The following is a 13,551-nucleotide window of genomic DNA, read 5'->3' as shown; positions in this document are numbered from 1 at the left end:
ACGGAGGGATTAGTGTAAAGATACACAAAATTCCTCTGGTTTGCTCAGAGGAGAGCCACCCTGGCCTTTAGGTTTTTTTCATCTGAAGTGGTGTGGAGGCTGGGATGAATGGATTCTAAAAGGCAAGAGACTGAGAAGAAGACAGAAAACTCCTGCAGAGTATAGGAACTAGCAGTGGGAGAGGTGGGGCCGGTCAGCCCCCATGGCCTCTGCGTCAGAGTGCTTTCCTCTAAACGGGAGTAAACTAGGTCAGAGACAGTATCTGCAGCCTCCAAATGTGCCCCTGAAGAAGGCAGGTCTTCATTATCTAGAGAGACGGAGCACACTGATGTGCAGGGGCCGCTCTGTAATTGGTGTGGACAGGCCTACTCTCATGCTGGCCCTTTTCCATTTGCAGGTGGCTTGTGCTTCTTAAGTGTGCCTTCACGGTAATGTCTCAGTAGATCAGCCGGGGCCTTTTCCTGACCTTGACACGGAGGCGCACACTGGGTGGGGGTTACCAGAAACAAACCTCCCACCCACACCGCCTCACCATAGTTAATGGACTGGAAGCTCTGCCTTCACCTTGACTTTTTCTGCAGCTCACGGGTTCACCGTGGCAGTAAAGATTACAGTTACTTTCAGGTCCTCCGCAAGTATTCATTACGGTAAAATCTCAGTGGGCCGTCGTAGCTGTGAGAATTTAAGAAAGCAGTGTTGGTGCAATAGTGCAGGTGGACTCTGGGGCCACAATTCCATTTTCAGGGGCACATGTGTTTCCCGACCTTCAGGTGGATGGCTTTTACTCTGATTGTGCTGGGCCTTTTGCGAGCTTCTTCAGAAGCATGGGGAAACACACCAAACAGCAAACTCTTTTCACATCATTAGCTCAGCCCCTGGAGAAAGTTACCTGTTTTGCATGGTCCTGAACTGGGTTTGGACTCCAGAAACCGCCCTGTCCTTGGGCAGTAAGAAACCACGGCTTGTGTAGGCAGGTGCCTCGGTTCATCCTAAGACACTTGGCAGTCAAGCCTAACCCTGCTGCTTTGCCAGGATTGCTCGTTTTGCGGGACTTGTGTGTCATCATGGTGGCCAGTGGCCGTCTCTTCTCTGATGTGCCACTGTTCCTGTCGCCATGAGACGGACTCCAGCAGCAAGTATAGACATAGCTTCCACCGCGGCCACATGCAGAGCCCTGTGCTCTCAGGACAACAGACTTCCTGGAAATAACACACATTCCTCCATCTAGGAACACGTAAACTGCATTTATTAACATGTGTTAATTGACGCTAAGACAAATCTATATGGTCTTTAATAATCAAAGGGTCTCTGCCTGAAAGGTTGTATTATTTTATGGGCACTTACAGGCCTGGGTTCGAATTCTGACTTTCCTACGTTCTAACTCTGTCTTTGAAAAATTCTGTCCTTTCCTTCTTTCTTTTCCTTTCTTTCTAACCTCTTTCCTCCTTTCCTGGTTCCCTTCACCAATACTTACTGGTCTTCTCCTATGTCAGGCATTGTGCCTAGTGGTGAGTAGCAATCTCATGTATTTGGAATATACACTCACATACACACACACATGCAACACTTACACATATAAAACACAGAGACACGCACACACATGCATGCATCTGTGTACGTCTTGCTTTCTACTCTTGAAGATCTCATGCAGAGAGGGCTGTGGACAGCAGAGATAAGACACTCAATTTTTGGAAGACTGATAAACCAGCCTGAAGGGGAAAAAGAATAGGCTTGAAAAGTGAGTTTCTATGCAGGCAGGTGTAATTGGGTAGGAAGAGTAAGGTGCAATCTAGTCAGCCAGCAACTCTATGAACCTCAATATTACACCCCTTAAAATGGGTTCTTGTCAGCACCCCTCACAGCTTTGGGGCGCACAGTACAGTGTCTGGTACTCTGTCGATGCTCAGGTACTCCTAGTTACTCTTCTTCTACATCACTTGGAAGAGAAGCCAAGATAGGGTCTGTTTGGGGTTTTAAAGCTGGCTCTGCCAGTCAGTAATTGGGCCTGTGACTTTAGGCAGGTTAGCCAATGTCTCTGCTTCTCATTATCTTTGACAGCAGAAGATAGTATGAGTTACAGTTGTCTGCTTATTTCTTCATTCGATTATTCAGTAACACCATCAGATACTTTCCAAGCCTACGGACATGGGAGATACAAAGAAGGCAAAAACATTACAAGGTGGGCAGAGGGTGGGGTTAGAGGTAAATGTGTAAACCTCTAACTAAAATGCAGAGTATCCAGTTGTGGGGGAGGATGCCACATTTTGAGACATCCTCCCTGCTCCCCCGATCCTGAGAAAATAGTTATTCTATAAATGCTACCCAGAACCAGCGCAGAGGAGAAGGGCGAGAAAGTGACAGACCCTGGCGGGGCCTCAGGTCTGCACACCTTCTGAGGCCTGGCTTGGTGTCAGGCCTGGGTTTTGTCTTGCTCTTGGAGATCTTGCCTTCTTCCCCTAGGCTCCCAGCTTGAGGTCCTTTGTCCACTTTGGGTGCTGGATCATTTACACCCTGACAGGTAATTCAGAAACCAGATTGGCCGATAGGTCAGGACCTGGGAGGATTACTGGTAATGTGGGGCGGGGGGGGGGGGGGGGGGGGGGGGGGGGGGGGGGGCTGGGAAGCAGAAACCTGACAGCTTCAGGCATGGGGCTCAGATTCCTTGACAGCCAGGAGTTGTAATGGAGGTGCACACACTGAAGGGGACAGGGGACAGCAGGATGGCAGGACTGCTCTCAGGCTTGGCTGAGTGACGAGTGGAATCCTGGGCTGGGTAAGAGGTGACTGAGGTGGGAGGTCGTCCTGCTTTACTAATTAAGAAGCAAGGTCACACTGGCCCTTCACTCCCCCCCCCCCCATGGCTTTCTTTAGCACTCTTCTTTGTCACCAACACGGGTGTGACTTGACCATCCCTCGTAAAGGACCTTCAGTAGCTTCTCTATGATCTTAGCCTGGAAAACAACCCTTTTTGACAGGGCATAACCTCACACCCTCCCCCCAGACGGCCATTTATTCCAGTACTTGTACAGAATTGAGTAAGGGAACACTGTTCGAGTCTGGCTGTGTGTCCAACGCAGCAGTCAGTGTTTAGTAAACGGCGGTCTGACTGTCTTGGCTTCCCTTTCTTTTCTGTCCCCTCAAGAATCAATGCTGAGGACTCTAAAAGCATATACTGATTTATGGGATTATACATTCATTTATTCTTTTGTCCTCGACAAATGTTTATTGAGATTGTACTTTGTGCCAGGATAGGAATGGATGTTAGAAACCTAGAGATGAAAGAGACCGTCATAAAAAGCACCTGCAAGCCTAGTGGGTTAGTGTTTTCAAACTGGGGCATGGTGGCCTCCTGGACGGCAGAGGAGATAAGGTGAAGCTGAGAAGGGGGGAATGGATGCAGGGGGCAAAGAGCACCAGTGGGAGAGTGGAGAGGGTTTCAGCTGCTCCTCGGCCAGTAATTGCAGGCGGAGGCGGGTAATGATTGTAGATTTTGTGTCTGTTTTGTCAAGGAAGGTAGGCCCAGATGATGAGTTCTGACCAGCTGAGGGAGAACTAATAAGAATAATAGCGGTAATTTGCATGCGTGTGGCACTTCACAGGTGTCAAAGCACCTCGACATTTTTATCTCCCTGGACTCTTCCAATAGCCTTATTGCAGGCCAGGTAAGGATTATTATCTCCATTTGAAAGAAGAGCATGTGAGAAGAAGAGCTAATGCCCCTGTTGGCTAGATCACAGGCGGGCTGAAATGTTTAAAGAAGAGAGCCGTGGCGGCTGGCCTGCATATCTGTCTTGGCTCCTCAGAGCCAGATTGCTAACACGTCTGTAACCGTCTGAGTTTATACCTTGTGTTCTGTCCAAGGTCTGTTAAAATACCAACTTTGATCTTTGAAATCCTTTGTGGTCTGCACAGGCTTCTTTACGCCCAGGTCTCTGATGGCGCCCTAGAAAAGACAGTTAATGTCAGCCGGATGCTTCCTGCTGATTCCCCTGGACTGGAGGCAGCCTGGCCTTTGACAACAGATATTACCTGGGTTTGAATCTCACTTGCTGTAATTCCTTACCTGTGAAGTAGATGATTTAACCCTTCCAAGTCTGTTTTGTCCTCTGTGAAATGGGAATCTTTAAAAAGCAGATGATTTAACCCTTCTGAATCTGTTTTGTCCTCTGTGAAATGGGAACCTTTAAGCCTGTCTCATTCAGGCAGAGAACCCACTTAGTGATTTAAAGTCTGCAAGGGTCCTGGGGTCAGAAGTTGCAGCGTTTTGAGTCCTGGGTCTTCCAGAGTCTACCTGAGTTGCCTTGGACAAGTTTCTTCCTGGGCTTTACTTTACTCATCTCTAAAACAGAGTCAATGATCGCCCAAGCATCATGGCTGAAATGATAACAAAGCCACGGCAGTAAAGATCTGCCAGACACAGCTTGAGATTGCTCAGTAGCTCCTACACTGACACATAGGGTCACTCAAGGATGACACAGACAGTGTGTGTACAGAACCTGGCACCTCCCAGCTCTTCGTCCTGCCACAGAACATAGATGCTGTAGTGAACATCTTAATCTTTGGTTAACCCCCAATGCCTTCTGCAGCTCCCCCGATTCCTGCTCTAAGCCTTCAGAGCCATCCAGTTTGCAGCCGTGTGGTCTGTAGTTTTAGAAGTCTCTCCTTCCCTCAGTTTTCCTGAGTGAAATTCTCCCTTCCCTCCATTTGTCTGTTGACCAGCCATCGCCAGTAGAGCGAATCGGTTGTCTCAGAGATCACCAGGACCCCATCGGTCCTTTCAGACATTCCCAGATACAACTCTGCCTCCTCATGGCTTAGGTTTTCCTCCTTGGGCCCTTTGCCTCATCTTCAGGCTCTCAGCTCACTCTCACCAGTGAGCAGGAACACTGAAAATAACTGGATTTTGAGAGAAGGCCGAAGAGGCCGGGTATGAGCCATATTGTAAAAGCAAAAGCACGGGGTACTCACAGCTGACCTACAGCAGCAGCGATGCCAGAATGTGCACCTGGTGCTGCCCTATGTGGATCTCACAAAAAGATCTAGCCATGAGACTGGAGTCATTTGTCTGATGATGGTGGCCATCTATCATCTTGAAGGCCGTATTTATTTATTTATTTATTTATTTGCCTCGTTGACTTAACAGAATTAACCACAGTTGATGCCAGATCATTTGCCAATGTGATTCCAAGGTGGTTAAATAATTCCAGACTCTCTTCTTTGTCTTTTCTCCCCAGAACCGTTTTCCTGTAGGTCAAGGGGGTGGGACTGAGGAAAATCTCTTCCTGTCCCTTTGATAGCAGTTAGGCAGCTAGACAATCTCGACATGGCTGGGCTTTCTTTGCTTTATGACATGTTTATTTTCTGCTGGCTGCAGCAGTCAGGAAATGCAAATGGAAAAGGGTTCAGTTTACAACTCTGGGTCCCTCTAGATGTGCCCTGGGGCAGACACCAGGAACTTTTCTCTACATAAAACCACCTCAACCATAGATGGAGATGGGACTCCTGATGAGCGAGCAGGCTGCTCCAAGAGATTAGGTAACTTGCCTGAGGCCATAGACTCAGGGAGAACCAGGTTTCTTACAGAGGCCTGTCTTGCTTTTCCAGGCCCTCTGATCAGTCACTCAGCTCTGTGCATCGCCTCTACCTGCCTGTGGATTCTGGAGCTCTAAGGCTCACAGGCTTGCAAAGGTTTCCTGTTTAATTTCTTTATAGTGTCTGTCTTACCCAGCTATTTTGTCTCAAGGTTCCAACCAGAAATTTCAATAGTTTTCATGAAAATTATCATTTTAGGAAAAAGAGAACTCATCCTTTCATTCTCCTCTGAATAGATAGGAAAACTGAAGCCCAAAAGAAAGGACATGGCTGTGCCATGTGGAATCTGAGTGTATATGGGGATGCCACCATCATGAAGCTGTGGCAGGCTGCTGTCCAGTTGCCGTGGATGGATAGACTTGTTCTGACTGTTAGGATTCACTGAGGCCCAAAGGCTGGCCACACTCTCTTGCTGTCCTAAGCATCTGTCCGATTGTGGGGGTAGTTTTCACAGAGACTCCGGAGGGAAGTGACGTCTTCTGCAGCTTTCTTGCAAGAGATGACTTGACCACCTATAGCATGCCTCTAGACACACACAGGAAGCTCACCTTGTCTTCCTGTCAACCCTTCCTGGCACTGAATAGCTGGGACTCTAAGGGAAAGTATTTATGCCAGGAACTTTTATTGACTACTTCTCTGTTTCGGGCCCTTTGCTGAAATGGATAAGACTCTGTGCTTTATACACACTCTTTTAACAGCAAATAATTAAAGTGAAATGTGAGTCTTGCTATGCTCTGGGGCCTTGGGCATTAGGAGAGGAGAGAGGAGAGGTCTTTTTACACTCCTGCAGTCTGGGTGCTGTAGGTGGCTTTAGTTGTAAATCTCCAATTGACGAGGAAATAAATAGTATCTCATGTAATAGGAAAGGCTGAACAAAGTTTTCCAGTTATAAGAGAGGCTGATTTATACAGAGAGCAGAAAGAAAAGCCTGGGGCATCTCTGGCCAGGAAAATTGGTTGAGGAAGTGGAGGCACAGAATCAATTCTGCCTCCCTAGAACTCCTTGCTTGTGTTCACCGCTGCGCTTGCGTCCCCTTGGGAGCCTGTGGGCAAGGCGAGCCCTTCTGCTCTCCACTCGGCTGGTGCCCGCCTCAGCCTCTCACCCCTCCAGCTCATCCAATCCAAAGACCAGAGGCATTAAGTGCTTGTGTGATGTCTTCAACGCTGCTCTGACAGGACAAACCCAAATGACTTTGGCTGCCTCTTCCCGTTTTGTTGCGATGTGGGTCAAATAGTTGGGCGGAAGTGGGTGAAAGAGCACCAGATGAAAGTACAGTTACCTAACCAGGGAAATGTGTATTCAGAGTTCCCAGAGGTTACAGTGAGTTCTGGTGCCCCTCCCCCACAGGTCCCCTCACAACTTCTTCAGAGGTGGTCTGGGAGAGTGGGGGCAGGACAGGGGGTGAGGGTCCTGTAGAGTGAGCATCAGAGGACAGGAGAAGCCCGCAAAACCTCTGGGAAGTAGAATTGGATGAGGAGGTACAAGGTTGAAGGAGCAAGGCTCAGGAGCCTGAGGACCCTGAGCCTGAGCCGTCAGCACACATGTGGCTTCTGCATGTCACTGCACCTCACTGAACCTCCCAGGAGTCAGTGAGCTCCATCTTCAGGACTCCCCTCAGGTTTAACCTATTTTACTCGTCACTTGCGTAATGAAGATTTTATAGGTGCTGGGTGCTGAGGCTATGGCAGTGAACAAGATGGCTGCCCTGCCTCTCAGCGTGCACGTCTTACGTCTTACGCAGAGCAGAGACGCTAAACAGATAGTGACAGCCGTGAGGTGAAGACTTTAAAAAGGAGAATTCTTGTTGTAAGACGCTTGACATAGATGACGGTCGGCAGGTGCCGGTCCTCTGCCTTTCCCAACATGCCCCTGGAAAGGGTCCTCAAATGAAGGAAAAATACTCTGATGCTTGGGTCTGCTTCCGCTTCCTCTTAAAGGCTCCATCCCTTGTCTCATGCCCATTTCTTCTCTTCTGCTATCTGATTCAGATTTTCTGAGAGCCCAGCCAACCTGGGAGGCCTCCTTGTAGGCTGTTGGGATCTCCCCCAACCCAGGCCTCATGCCAGAATGACTTCTGCCTCAGCCCATCAAAGCCTGTGATGGGCCTTGTTTGCAGACCACACTTGGAAATGGAGAGAGCCAAGGACCATGACCAAAGAGCCACCCCTTAGGCTGATGACATTCATAGACCACACTCAGCCCGGCTCTGCCCAGTCAGATCAGCTCTTCCTGAGGCCTTCAAGGATCACTTAATCACTTACCCAGTATGGGCCTTTCTCTCCCCAAATATCTATACATTGTCAGACTTCCCAGAGTCGGCCAGGGAGCCTGTCTCTGTCCCATTTCCTTCACTGTATAAAGATACCCCGCCAAGGGTCTCACCCAACCATTGCTTGCCTATCCTCCAGTGTTGATTATTTTGAGGCCTCCTGTCTTCTTCAGATGCTGCATGGCTGCTACTGATTCCGTTTCAGAGACCTCTTGTCAGTTACACAGCAGTTGTGACAAGCAGCTGTCACCTGTTTCTCCAGATGCCTGACTACGAATCCCTCACAGGCACATAGCCCACCACTGGCACATACTAGGTATGAGCTAAATTTTCACTGAAGGAATGGGGCCAGATCGATCGTCGCTACCCTCATAGAAACTAAGTAGATGAATAGCCACAGATAGCAGGTGAACGTGGTCAAGGCCATTTATTCTCCAGGGCATCCTAAGATCCACAGAGGCTGATCAGCCTGCTCTGCCCCGGGCTGCAAAGGCATTCCACCTGTCCTGCCTGAATTGCCTCTTTCCTCAGGAGGCCTGCGCTTCTGTTCTTCATGTACGTCACTGTCCGTGTTCAGGTTCCTTTCAGGAGAGCAGGCCGTCGTATTCTCATCCACAGTGCTCCGGTGCCGCCGCACGTGTTCTGTTTGCGTTCAGGAGTTTTGACTTGATTCACCTCGTCCTTTGGAAAACTAGGCTTGTACTTCAAACTCATTATAGACGTACAGAAATAAATACGATTTAATCCTTTTAAGAGGAAATCTAACATCGTGAACTCTTTGGTTTTGAAATAAATCAGAAGCGATAATGTCCAAACATGTAGATGATTTGAAGACACAGGTGACCTTTAGGCCTCTTGAAATCCCATCAAGTGGCAACTTTCCAGAGTTAAGATAAAGGCGTAGTACAGTTTATCTCTTTGTAGTACCGACAGACTTCTCCCCTCTGTGACTTAGTCCACACTGAGTCACATAAAATAGAAGAGGAATCACCACGACTTACGTAGAGGATATAGGACACACGACTTAAACTGTATGTTTTAGCCTGACTCCACTGTGCACCATCACGTCTGTATATGACAGACCAGTGTCTCACATGATGACTCCACTATGCACCCGTCACGTCTGTATATGACAGCGTTTCATATGATGAACTACAAACTTATCCAAAGCTGAAATGTTTCCTGTTTGTTCCGGAATCCTCGGTGTCTCTTATGGAGCTTGTGTGGTGAGTGAGTTTGTGTGTGTTGTGTGTCAGTTGTGTGGTGAGTGGGTTCGTGTGTGTTGTGTGTCAGTTGTGTGGTGAGTGGGTTCGTGTGTGTTGTGTGTCAGTTGTGTGGTGAGTGGGTTCGTGTGTGTTGCGTGTCAGAGTCTGTGTGGTGAGTGGGTTCGTTTGTGTTGTGTGTCAGTTGTGTGGTGAGTGGGTTCCTGTGTGTTGTGTGTCAGTTGTGTGGTGAGTGGGTTCGTGTGTGTTGTGTGTCAGAGTCTGTGTGGTGAGTGGGTTTGTGTGTGTTGTGTGTCAGTTGTGTGGTGAGTGGGTTCGTGTGTGTTGCGTGTCAGTTGTGTAGTGAGTGGGTTCGTGTGTGTTGTGTGTCAGTTGTGTGGTGAGTGGGTTCGTGTGTGTTGCGTGTCAGAGTCTGTGTGGTGAGTGGGTTCGTTTGTGTTGTGTGTCAGTTGTGTGGTGAGTGGGTTCGTCTGGGTTGTGTGTCAGAGCTGTGTGGTGACAGAGTTCATGAATGACTGAAGGAGGTGACAGGCACTACCTTTTGTGCCCTTGTAAAAAGCTTTTTTTAGTTGGCTAAAAGGCTTTTCTCCATGGAAGGTGTATTTTCCCCAAAATAAACCTCAAGTGTGTGTCACTACCAGAATGCCAGTGGATCAAAAGGCCTTTCTTTTTATTCCTGCTCTTCCCAGAAAATGAAAAAAGTTCCTTTGTTACCTAAAATATCTGCGCCAGAATGGAGTGTTGTCTCCCAGCGCAGTGCTTATTATTGTGGCTAATTTGGTCACATGTGTTTGAGGCAGAACAATGCCTCAGAAATTTTAAAAAGCAAAACAGCAATCTGAAGCATTTGTTGTAATGAGATGTAAATTGCCAACATCGGGAGTGGAGCCGACTAAAATTTGCAATGAAGCAGCCCCCCTTTCCCCCCGCTACACGTCTCCCCCCCACACACACACACACACCACATCTTAAATTAAAAGCTCTAGAGCCCTCCCTCTGCTCTCCAAGGAAACAACATGGGACTTTGGTTGGTGGTGGTTGTTGGATTTTGTCCTTTCCTTTCCTGCTTCTGTAATACTGAACGTGTTTTACTGACTGATTCGTTCTCCCCACTCGTCTGCCATTTTCTGAGCCTCTGTCCTGTGCCTGCCTCGCTGCTCAGCTCCTCAGGCAGGAGTTTTCATCAGCCTGCATGGTGTCCCTTGGCCACCCCTCTGTAAGCAGGAAAGTGGAGGTTAAGACATGATGTGACTTTCTTAGGATCATTCATCTTGGAGCCAACCCTTACCAAGATGTGCCTTTGACTGGCTTTCCTAGACGCCCCACTTGCTGAGGCTGCAGCCCTGAGTTTGACTTTCTGTATATACAGTGTGCCAGAGAAAGGAGGCCGTGGCAGAGAACTGCCACCAGTGTTGAACGGTCCCGACTAGGGTGGTAAGAAATGCTGTTTCTTGAGAGCAGTACAGTGGCCTCGATGTTGACGGAGCTCTGCTAGTCCCTGAAGAGATGAGTGTGGGAAAGGGGGTAGAAATGGTTCCTCTGTACAGGGTCTTGTTCTGAGTACTAGGGGCAAAACCAGACCCGCAGGGACCCGACTCACTGAGTCCATGGTTTAGTAGTCAAAAGTAAGCACACAGTGGATGTGTGGGAGTGGACAGTGGGGTTAGTTTACTAAGTGCCCACTTTGTGCCAGACACTGAGGTTCTCCCCCTCATCCTGGAGTGTGTGTGTGTGTGTGTGTGTGTGTGTGTGTGTGTGTGTGTGTTTAACTCAGTTTAGGTTTCAATCTAGTCAAGCCGTTCTTTCATTCATGTGAGGCTAGGTCAGAGATGTGTATATTATCTCTTGTGATGAGAATCTGCCCAGGCCGTCCTGGTTTCTGACATAAAAGGATTGGCCAGCCCCTGCCTCTGCTCAGCTGCCCAGCTTAGTTGAGGCATCAGATGCCACTATGGAGTGGAGATGGTGTCAGGGAGGGCACAAAAGAGCCTTTCTCCTGGAGTCAAGTCTCAGCCCTCCTGTACAATCCATGTGAACCCGGTGTTTAATACCGAGCCAGGAGGGGAGAGCCGCCTCTATTGGAAGGGTCTGGTGGTCTTAGCGGAGAAGTGGCACTTGAGTCAGGCCTTGAATGAGTCGCCCTTGCAGTTTGGACAGTTGTACAAAAGGAACAACACAAGCACAGCCTCTGAGACCAAAGGGAAGGTATCTGTGGGGGCTAGGGAGGCCATGTGGACTAGAAAGGAGTCTCAGGAGAGTGACTAACGCAACGTTGAGCCGGAGAAGTGACCCTCATCGCCTGTCCTCTAGTCTCTGCCTAAATGGGCGTAGAGTCCTTTGTCAGAACCATAGCCTCCAGAACCGGCCATTCGGAGTAGCTGCTTCTGGTGTATCTAGTTCTGATTTCTGCTTCTTGGACTGTACATAAGGTTACGGGCATTCCTTCCTACCCACAATTCTTCCTCCAAGCCCCTACTTCACAGCATGCCCATCAAAGACCTTTCCTTCCAGCCTCTCTGCCCTCATGTCATAGTGAGTTTGCCGAGAGCCCGCCCTGTGCCGGGTACTACTGCGGGTACCCGCGGGTACTACTGCGTCTCTACAGCTTCACTGTGAGTAAATCTGCTCTTGAAGGCTTCACAGTGTAACACCGCAAAAGGATGGGGTAGTTGGCGACACACACAGCTGACAAGTTATGACATAGAGACTACCATCTAGGAGCACGGCATCTGGAGGAAGCCACCTGACTGGGTACTGGGCATATAGAAAGGATCCTTCAATGCGTATTTAACAGTCCAGAGACCCTGGACAATACAATACACAAAACTGAGCAGAGGAGCCAGAGGAGTCCATCCAAATTCTAGACAGAGAGCGACTGGTTGTCCTCAGCCTTTATGGTCCATGGGGTGGGGAGTGGTTATAGGAAGTGTGAGGTGGTGGTGAGCAAGGAGGAACAGTGTCATGGTCGTGTGGAAGTTATCGTTGGCAGCCACTGAGCCCCTGAATTCTCCTTGTTTGAGACAAGGTCTCATGTGGCCCAGGCTGGTCTGCAACTTGCTATCCAGATGAGGCTGACTTTGAATGTCTGATCCTCCCAAACATGAGTGCTGGGATTAGGGCCTTTGCCTAATAGTCTTCTCTCTTGAAAAGAAAAGGAGGTTCTGAGGACTTTGCAAAGATGGCCTGAGAGCCGGTGGCTGCAATGGCCTTCTCAGCTTCTGTCTCTTCTCTGTCCCTGACAGCAGAACAGAACGAGATGGGAAACACCTCAACCTGTCCCTAGGGAAAGTAGAGTAATCACATTTTCTAGATCTGAGGAAAGAGCAACTGTTTTACTTATTCATATCTTGAAATTCACACCTGTAGTAAAGAAACTTCGGCATGTGCTTGGGGACGGTAGCTTCATTCTTTGTTATGATCCTTTTTTTCTTAGCAAACATTTGGAGAACAACTACCAAGTTTGGGGCATAAGGGGAAAAATAAGAGCCGGGCCTGACTTTAGAAAGCACACTTAGGAGATGCTGTCCGAAAGATAATGATGCTATCTGTCCTTCACTCCACAGCTTCTTCATCTGCAGCTCATTCTCTGTTAGTTAGGAAGTTAAAGATGCAAAGCGAGCTATGGGGCTCAGTCTGTACCAACATGCCTTGTGTTCTTTTATCTGCGCCCTTCTGCTCTCTGTCCATACTGTGGTCAGCTTTGTGGAAAGCTCACGCTTACATACGGAGACTGCAGAGAGTCTGTCTTGCAGTTGGCAGCTGCTAGCTGCCAACCGCTCACGGTTGGTGCTGGATTCTGGGAAGACCTGTCATAAGGACTTCTATTAGCAAACTCAGAGGGACATTCTCTCCCTCGGCCAAAATCTAGGATATGTCAGCTGAGCCTAGAGTTGCAGCCAGACCATTACATAAGGTGTTAGGGAATAAGAGCTTGGAATCCAGTCGTGCATGTGGCCAGGACAAGAAGCTGCACCCTAAATTCTCCACTTTCTTAAGTTAAACACATAGCAACATACAGTTCCATGATTTTAGTCAAGGCCAGGATCTGAAACTATATATAAGCTTTTGAAGTTGTTCTCCCAGGCAAGTTAATTGAGTCGTTTGGCTGTATTTACCCATTTTCTCTGTTCTTTGGTAATCAAGACACAATGGGTGATTTAAAAGAGAAAAAAAAAGCTGTCATTTGTCATTTAAAAAACTAGTAAAGAAAAAAGAGCCCCCCCCAACAGCAACCATTTCCCCTGCTTCCTTTCACTGTTTAAAATCTCACATAATTTGTGTTGATTGCATTAAAATAAAATTATGAGCGATCACTCTATCAAGCAATCAGGAGTTTACTCTGTGTTGGATTTTAATTTCTTGGTTGGAATGCCCTTGCTCAGATGCTAGGTCCCCAGTAGGAGCTCTTTCCATTTCTCCCCATAGCGTTCCTCATTTTCCTTCCTTCACATGGCCTCTCCATCACAG

At 48.3% G+C, this 13,551-nt stretch overlaps 2 protein-coding genes across 3 annotated transcripts in view; both read left to right on the top strand.

Moving 5' to 3' along the window:
- The window catches only part of Agbl4 (AGBL carboxypeptidase 4), a 1,095,236-nt gene that overhangs the window by 876,881 nt on the left and 204,804 nt on the right, over window positions 1-13,551 (top strand). The window lies entirely within an intron of this gene.
- Bend5 (BEN domain containing 5) overlaps window positions 1-13,551 on the top strand; it is a 45,313-nt gene that overhangs the window by 18,281 nt on the left and 13,481 nt on the right. The gene's annotated exons all lie outside the window — the stretch shown is intronic.

The sequence above is a fragment of the Microtus oregoni genome, unplaced genomic scaffold, assembly GCF_018167655.1.
Source record: "Microtus oregoni isolate MIOR12 unplaced genomic scaffold, Mior012 000005F_ref0000423, whole genome shotgun sequence".
Classification (NCBI taxonomy): domain Eukaryota; kingdom Metazoa; phylum Chordata; class Mammalia; order Rodentia; family Cricetidae; genus Microtus; species Microtus oregoni.
The sequence above is the reverse complement of the archived record's forward strand: the minus strand, read 5'-3'. Positions and strand labels throughout refer to the sequence as shown.